Raw genomic sequence first — 8,658 nt, forward strand, 5'->3', positions numbered from 1 at the left:
GACCGATTTCCTAGAGTATGCAGCCAACCGGTGCAGCAGGGAGTCACATGCCAGGAAGCTTAGCAGCGGTGGTGAGCTCACGACCATAGTGTGGCTTATATTGGAACACCTCCGCCAAAGTAAAGAATAAATGGAGCTGAGCCATGTGCAATTCATTTTAGTAGTTATGTGTACCGATCCACTGATGATGTAGACATTTCCTTTGGCACCCCTCTCTGGTCTCTGCTCACAAACCTTGCATTCTCTAATCTGGGGGCAAAACTCTCTGCAGTCCTCTCGTATGTGTGCTGTATTAAAGAAATTATAACTGTATTTCGAGTGAGTGATTGTTTCGTGGAATTGAGTTTCTGTTTAACACTGTTTTTTTACTCAACTTTTGGTCTCGTAATGTTGAATGCCCATGAACAAATAAGCTTCATGATGTCATGAGAGGGTATATCATCTCCTCGTACTTTGGAAACACCGGCATCTTGACCAAGTTGAATCTGACTGTAGGCTTTTTGCAGAATATTTAACTGTTAATAATCTAGATTTTGGTTCTGTGGTGGTTACCATGTTAGGAATGAGACAATATTTTGATCATTGGATTCAACAAACACTTGGCCATGACCTTGAAGATCTTCTTAACGCTGTGCGTAAACATTCTCCACGGCGAGGGGGAGCTGAATGAACTTCTCAGCGTCACGTTTTATACATGTGATGACCTCATCTGGCACTCCATGATTTACCAGTTGCTAATCAGAAGTTGGATAAATAGTCAAACCTTGCATTATCACTTTTACCAACTCTGGTAATTATATAATACATATCCTTTAGCAAATATCTAGTTCAGAAAGAAGACGTCAAGTCATCCTTAACTTCGTACACGACATTGAACAATTAAAGCACTGTCCCAAAAGAGAACAATTAAGATTAAAGCATGTGGCCAGTTCATGTTCAGTAACATTACCTCAAAGAATCCCCACTCCTTGCAGTTAAACCTGAACTTTGTTACCTCTGCTTCCCCGGTCTCAGGGTTCAAGATGTTGCCGAGATTGATCACCGGAAATCATCGGAGTGCTCGGCGAGGAGCCCAGGACGGCTTGCGCTTGACTCCAAAACCTGAACGTTCCTGACGGAAATCGTCGTTTCCACCTTCAACCAGTTGCTCTCGCTGACGCTGCCACCACTGCCACCTCCATCACAGTAGCTAGTGAAGTTGAGTGATTCAGCCATTGATCAGGCACTATCATATAAGAACGTTAATGCTGCAACTTGCTGATCTTTTTCTTATTGGATTCGGTCCAACCGAACAGTGCTCGCCGGAAGGTCATGTGATCCTTTGGCTGAACCTACGCTATGAAATGGCCGGCGGCTGATGCGGAATAGTTTCGTACTGACAAACTTTGGAGCCAAGAACACCCCAAACGCACCGCAGGTCGTTCCGGTTTGAAGTGTTTCAAATACAAGCACCACAACGCACCGCACGTCCGCACAGGTCGTTCTGGTTTACAGTGTTTTGAAAATACAAGTACACTGAATGTATACGGACTTTCTTTCAGTGAAATGTGCAGATCTTCAGCTATACTTGAAGAACAATGTGTGCGGCTTGAGGAATACTACATTACTCGAGCAATTAGCAATCAACACTTGCATGGAGGAAAATCAGCAGCGCATCTTGCAAAAAAAAATGTTTTTGCTAATTCTAAGTTGACATGGATGTTCCTATGTGCAAGTTAGTTTTTTTAGTGCAATTTCAGTTTACTAAAAAAGTATAGCTCGTGCTTTTAAAAATCTCAGGTCTAAACGGACCCAAATAAAAACCATCAAACATGTCGCACTGAGAAAAGAATTTTAAAATATGTGTGTAACATCACAAAAAGGATGTAGAGATTCGGATGAAGTAACAAGCATTATTTCTCAATCGACAGTAACAACCATCCAATCAATATTTACGTATTCTCTTGTTAGTTGCACAAATCTCATGTACATCTAGATCGGATGGTTCGTAGCAGAGACATAGAAATAATTAATTATCAGGTGAACGCTGAATAGAAAAACCAATAATAGGTCATACATCAAATTTTATTTTCCGAATGTTCAGCTGGTACAACAAAGTAGAGAAGACAATCATTATATTATGGATAATTTTGCATGATCGAGGGCCCTCTTGCCATCAAGTTTGTTTGACATATAAAGTCTTGAATACTCTTCTACATTTGTTGTCTTGTATAATACCTTCTCTTCCATAATGCCCAAAATTGGTGAAACTATTCCATCTAACTTTGGGACGTGAAATGCTGATATGGATAGCCGTTCCTTATGGGCATTTACAGTAACTCTGTGCTCAATGCTCTTGTACTTCCCGTTTTACATTATCTACAAATAATAAATAATGAAATTATTCAAATATGTAATTCCTCATTGATGTAGACATGGAAATAATTAAATGTGTACATAATTTATATGGGATTGTTTTTCTGATAAACTTCCCTCTATAGCGTTCAACTATTGAAATTAGAGAAACATCAAATTGCTTAGGTGGAAAGACTTTGGGGGAATGCACATTTTTTATGTCATTGGTAAGAATTCTAGAATGTTCCTGTGGCTATAAAACCTTTACTTTGTTCTATTTTGTTTGGTCGGGATTCCTTGAAAAAATGGAAGAAAATAATAATAGCCAAAAAGTGAAGTATATTCAATTTACTACCACGTGATGCTAGCCAGAATTGGAGAATGAGGACAACAAGAACAACCTACTTCGCCTAAAGAGGAACTATGTGTCTTTGTTGTTACCAAGAATGATCTTTTCCAATAATGGTTCTTAGTACGAAACAAAAGATGCCTAACTACTCCGAGAGTTCCAACAATAGATTGGGAACTTGCTGACCAATAATCATCATTATATCCTTGCATATGAAGCGTTAAATTTGCTAACATGTCAAGTGATGAAACATCAAACAACATACTTTACCAACTCGAGTAGAAAAAAACTTGAAAGCACACCAACAAGTCACAGATATGGACATTGCCGGTGCATGGTGTATAGTTTTGCAGATGAAGATTATGAATATATGTTACCCTAGTTCACATAAATTTAGTTTTAGACATTGGTACGATAAACTTAAGAAGATCATACCTCAAGAAGGTCACCCACATTAACCAATAATATATGCATCAGTACGTGGTTTGACTGGGATCCATGCACCATGTCTTCTAATTTGTAGGCCTTGAACTGAATTAACTTCTAGTAGGATAGTTAGAAAAGATCCATCAGAATGTGGTGAGAAACCTAAAACCTTGTCGGGTGCTGACGAGCATTGAGGGTAGTAGTTCATCCTAAAAATCTGCACCACATTTTTGTCTGCCACCAATTTATCATTAGCGTCTAGTGTTTTTGCAATGAAGGTAGCAACAGAATCAGCGATTTTCATCAGCTCCGAAGAGTATTCTTCAATGTATTTTCTGAGATCATAGAAGTAATAATATTTGCATTAATGTTAGATGTAGTTAAACATAAACCATCAATCTTAAAAATCAATCAATTGCTAATTTGTTATTGTGTAGATATTATCATGAAAAATCAATATTCACTTCCTTTTTGTTTTGTAGGATTGGAAAAAAAATCTGGGTATATAAATTTGATCTCCAAAAGCAGTTGATGTAAACAAAATGGAACATCAATAATTGATTTGCATATAATGAAGTCAATGAATCATTTATATGTTGTGATGAAAAAATGTAGTTTATTTGTCATAAGTATTGCTAATTTTTTCTTTAACCCTCATGCAGGTGGATCAGGTACAACCTATGCAGCTCCACTCGTGGAGAAGCACTTCTGTTTATGACATAATAATTGTGGTTGTGATAATCTCGATAGCCTAAAAATTAGTTAGTGCCTAGAAACATCGATCCGACAATGATTTCCTTTTGGTGTTCTTTTTTCTGTTTATATAAGAGAACACATTCTACAAATAATTTTGTGCCTCATGAAGAAATTATTGCAATATTGCCAACAACATGTATAAGCAAATGTTTATAGAGTTTCTCGTACATGTTGTTCACCATATAGGATGTAGATGGACAAATTATAACATCACAATGAACATATATACTTCTTGATCTCTAAGAGGAAAATTCTCAGTTCTTGGAGAATTACTCCGTAGTTAATTCTTGGTCGACTTAAACAGCTAGCTGCCCTTTTTTGAGGAACTTCTGTCTAGGCAGTATTACTGGAAACCGTAGATTCAAGTGCAGTTTTACTCTACCAAAAATAATGTGCACTGTTCAGAAAAAAAAACACAGTCTATAACCTGAATGTATGAGGTTGACTTGGCCAGTAACTCATGTCACGGGCCTGAGGCGGCTGGGTGTAGAGCGCGAACATGTCAGACCAGTCAAGCTTTTGATCATTGGATTGAACAAAGGCTTGGCCGTAACCTTGAAGATCTCCTGGGCGCTGTGCGTAAGCATTCTTCACGTTGAGGGGGAGCTGAAAGAAATTTTCTATGTCACGCTTTACACCCGCGATGACCTCATCTGGCACTCCATGATTTACCAGCTGCCAATCACAAGTTGGACAGATAATCACATGCTTTGAAAGAAAAAAAAACTTCAAAGTGAAAATATACTGCATGTTGATATTCTGAGAGTTGAACCAGATAAGCCTCCATTTCGAAAAATAGAGTTGACCCCGATATTTTTGATGCTTTCGTAACTAAACCGTGTTCTTGATAAAAGAAAAACATGAAAATAAATCATGTTTAACTCCAAATTACGGAGACACTGAATATAACAAGATTAAAGTATCATGGCAACAGAAAACAAGATGAAAACACCTGGCCAGTCCATGTTCTGTGATACTACCTGAAAGAATCCCCACTCCTCGCAGGCAAACTTGAGCTTCGCGGCCTCCGTTTCTACGGATTAGGGCCTCAGGAGCTTGCCGAGGTCGATTTTTTAAAGGAAGGCCCTTGGCCCAGCTTTATATATAAAGCTCACAAGACAAAGTAGCGATACAACACACACACCCAAGCGAATAGCCTGATGCCTTAGTTATTACAAACCACAGATACCAGTCAGTCTATCATGGAGAGAGAGCATGAAGCAACTACAAGAAAAGCAGAAGGTGGCGGCCTTCCCCCCCCGTCCGTCCGCATCATCCACCATCGTCGTCTCGAAGCCGCCCATGAAGTCTCCTAACCTCGTCCAGCGCCGCGTCTAGCAGCGGTAAGTCCCTCGGTCTGACCAGAACCCTCCAGCTCTGCATGTGAATAGACATTTTGAAGATGGCGTCAGCCGGATTGTTGATCAGGGATCCCTCTATAGCTAGCTTGTTGCGGATGTTCCAAAGGGCCCAGCACTGAGCCGCGAAGGTATACCACACTAACCTACGGAGACGACCCGAAAGGCCGTTAACAATGGCAATGAAATCCGCGGCCCCTGCCGGGTTCCAGGAGCAGTGCAGGAGTTCCCTAATTCCTGCCCACATGAATTTAGCGATATGGCACTTGAAGAAGATGTGGTCGCAAGTTTCCCATTCCCCACAGAAAGCACAGCTGCCGTCGGAGGGGCCCCTTCGCTTCACCAGCTGGTCCCCTGCCGGGAGCCGACCCTTGATGAGTTGCCAAAGGAAGACACGGATCTTAGGCGGCAACCTAGTGCGCCAAACCTCTTTGAAGTGGGCAACTGCCCCACCCTGGGACAGCTTGTAGTACATTGAGTTGGTGGAGTACTCCCCGGAAGCCTCCAATGCCCAGCGGACTTCATCCTCCCCCTCCAAAACAGGGTTAAGATCAAAAATCCTGCAAAGGTTCTCCCATTCCACCGTCTCAGCGAGACCGAAGGAGCGTCTGATTCTGATCCGCCAGCCATCGTTGTTGCGGACGCCTTCCACCGTAGCGAAGTGGTTGTCACAGCAAGCGAAGAGCCGCGGGAAGGACAGACGCAAGGGCCCCGAACCCGTCCACCAGTCTAGCCAGAAATAGGTCCGCCTCCCATTGCGCACCTTGTGCCTAGCCCCCATCTTGAAGTACCATTTAATCTTCTGGATGGCATTCCAGAACTGGGAGCCCTTGGTGGGCACCGCCGGGAAGAACAGGTCGTTGTCCCCCAGGTATTTGGCTCTCAGCAGATCAGCCCACAGCCCCTCGCTGTTTTGATAGATCTTCCAAATCCATTTTAGCATGAGAGCTATATTCATGGACTTCGTGTTCAGGATACCCAATCCTCCAAACGCCTTAGGCTTGCACACCGTAGCCCAGTCAACCATGTGGTATTTGCGCTTGGTGCCCACTCCCTCCCAAAAGAAGCGGGAACGATGCCGATTCATGACCCCATGAGTCGCATCGTGCAAGAGGTAGAGCCCCATTGCGAACAACGGCAGGCTAGAGAGGCAAGAATTGGTAAGTTCTAGCCTCCCAGCGGAGGCGAGGAACAATCCTTGCCAAGGTTCTACCCTGTGGCCCACCTTCTCAGTGAGGAAGTTCCAGTCCGCCACAGAGAGGGGTCGATCGCTAACAGGGAGGCCAAGATACGTAAACGGCAAGCTCCCTAGCTTGCAGTTAAGGGCATCGGCTACCCTCGGCCGTTCCCAGTCGGTGAACCCAGTCACAACCACTTCGCTCTTCGCAAAGTTGATCTTGAGCCCTGACATGTTCTCGAAACAAAGGAGCAGCATCTTAAGGTTTGCCACGCTGACGTCTGAGGGGTCAAGGAGGATCAGGGTGTCGTCTGCGTATTGGAGGTGGGTAACACCACCTGGAATGAGGTGTGGCACGACCCCCTGGAGGTGCCCCGACTCGCAGGCCCTAGCAATAATGGCCGCTAAAGAGTCCACCATAAAGTCAAAAAGAATCGGGGAGAGAGGATCCCCTTGTCGCACTCCCCGAGCATTTCGGAAGTATCCACCAATGACACCGTTGACAGTTACTGCAGTCTGGCTGCCCGAGACCAACTGCAGAAGACGGTGTACAATCATGGGAGAGAAACCCTTGCGGAGAAGGACCTCCCTCAGGAAGCCCCAACTCACACGGTCAAAGGCCTTCTCAAAATCAAGCTTAAGGATGAGTCCTCGCAGATTTTTGACTCTCAATTCATGAGCAATCTCATGTAGAGCCAGCACACCCTCGTGCAGGATTCTACCCTTGATGAACGCAGTTTGGCTACGATCAATAGTTCTAAGCGCAACCGGAGCTAGACGAGTGGCGTAGGCTTTAGCAATGAACTTAAAAACAACATTGATAAGCGCAATAGGCCTAAACTGCTTGATGTTGTCGACGCCTTGGGATTTAGGAATAAGGGAGATCACCCCACAGTTAAGGCGGGAAACGTCGATCCTCCCTAGGACAAAATCATTGAGCAAGTGAAGGATAGGAGCCTTAAGAGTTCCCTAGAACATCTTAAAGAAGAGGACAGGGAAGCCATCAGGGCCTGGTGCCGAGTCCTGCTTCATGCCAGCAAGGACCCCATCCAGCTCGTCCCCAGTGAAGGTAAGTTCGAGAGCCCTATTCTCATCCTCCTCGACCCTTTTGTCATCAGGCCAAAGATTGTGAGCGAGGGAGAAGGCCCTCTCCTCCCCCTCTGTGCCCAGCAGACCATGGTAGAATTGGTAGACATGACCCATCATGTCTTCTTGGGCGGTGAGCTCACCCTCATCGGTGATAAGTCTGGGGATCATGCATTTCCTTCGCCTTCCATTGGCGAAGGCGTGAAAGTAGGCTGTGCAGGAATCCCCTTTGAGGGTCCATTGGGGTCTACTCCGCTGCCTCCAATACTCCTCTTCCAGCCCGTCTAAATGGACCACCTGGTCCTCGAGGAAATAGCGAAGGGCCCACCCCTCCTCGTCAAGCCCCGCCGAATCCGCTGTCCTGTCCAGCTCCTGGATTTGGCAGATGAGGTCAACCCTCGCCTGGCGACGCAGCTTGCCAAGATTAGCACCCCAGCCTCGAAGGTGCTGCCTAAGGCATCTAGCAATACATTGCCAGAGGTCGACGCTGCTGCGATGCGGCCCCATCGCATGAATGCAGTGGTCAAGCTTGTCCTTGACCATTTGCTTAAACCCGGCCACCCTAAGCCACCAAGTCTGAAAGATAAACCTCGCAGGCCTCCGTTGCTCACCATCATCAAGGAGGAGAGGGTTGTGATCCGAACCCACCCTTGTGACCGCAGAAAGAGAGCAAAGCGGGAAGTTCTGCTCCCATGAGGGTGAAACAAACACCCTATCTAGGATGGAGCGAATTGGAGAGAGCTGCTTGTTGGTCCAGGTAAACCTGGAGCCAGTCCTATTAATCTCCCGTAAGGACATCGAAGCAATAGCATCATTGAACTGGCGCACCCTAGGCCAGTTAATGTTACAGTTGTTCTTGTCATCCGCACCACGCCGAGGTCGATCAACGGAACGTCGTCGGAATGCCCGGCGAAAACGGCGTGTGCGTCTATGTCCGGCTGGATGTACCGTTGGATGGTGTCTGGCGTCAGCTCGTCGGCGGCGGACGCAGCCAGAGCCTGGACGTTGCTGACGGGAAGCGTCGTTGCCAGCTTCGACCACCTGCTCTCGCCGGCGCCACCGCTGGGCTCCTCCATCTGTATCAGCAACTATTTGTGGCCGGCCTCGATGGTGAAGTGCTGAAGCTGCTTCTGCTTTGCTTATTTGTACAGGGATCCAGGCGCCCCAGCCAT

General features: G+C 45.4%; 1 pseudogene; it reads right to left on the bottom strand.

The window, feature by feature from the left end:
• Positions 1-2,112: 2,112 nt before the first annotated feature.
• Positions 2,113-8,658, bottom strand: LOC127328218 (2-oxoglutarate-dependent dioxygenase 11-like; annotated as a pseudogene).

The sequence above is a fragment of the Lolium perenne genome, chromosome 2, assembly GCF_019359855.2.
Source record: "Lolium perenne isolate Kyuss_39 chromosome 2, Kyuss_2.0, whole genome shotgun sequence".
NCBI lineage: Eukaryota > Viridiplantae > Streptophyta > Magnoliopsida > Poales > Poaceae > Lolium > Lolium perenne.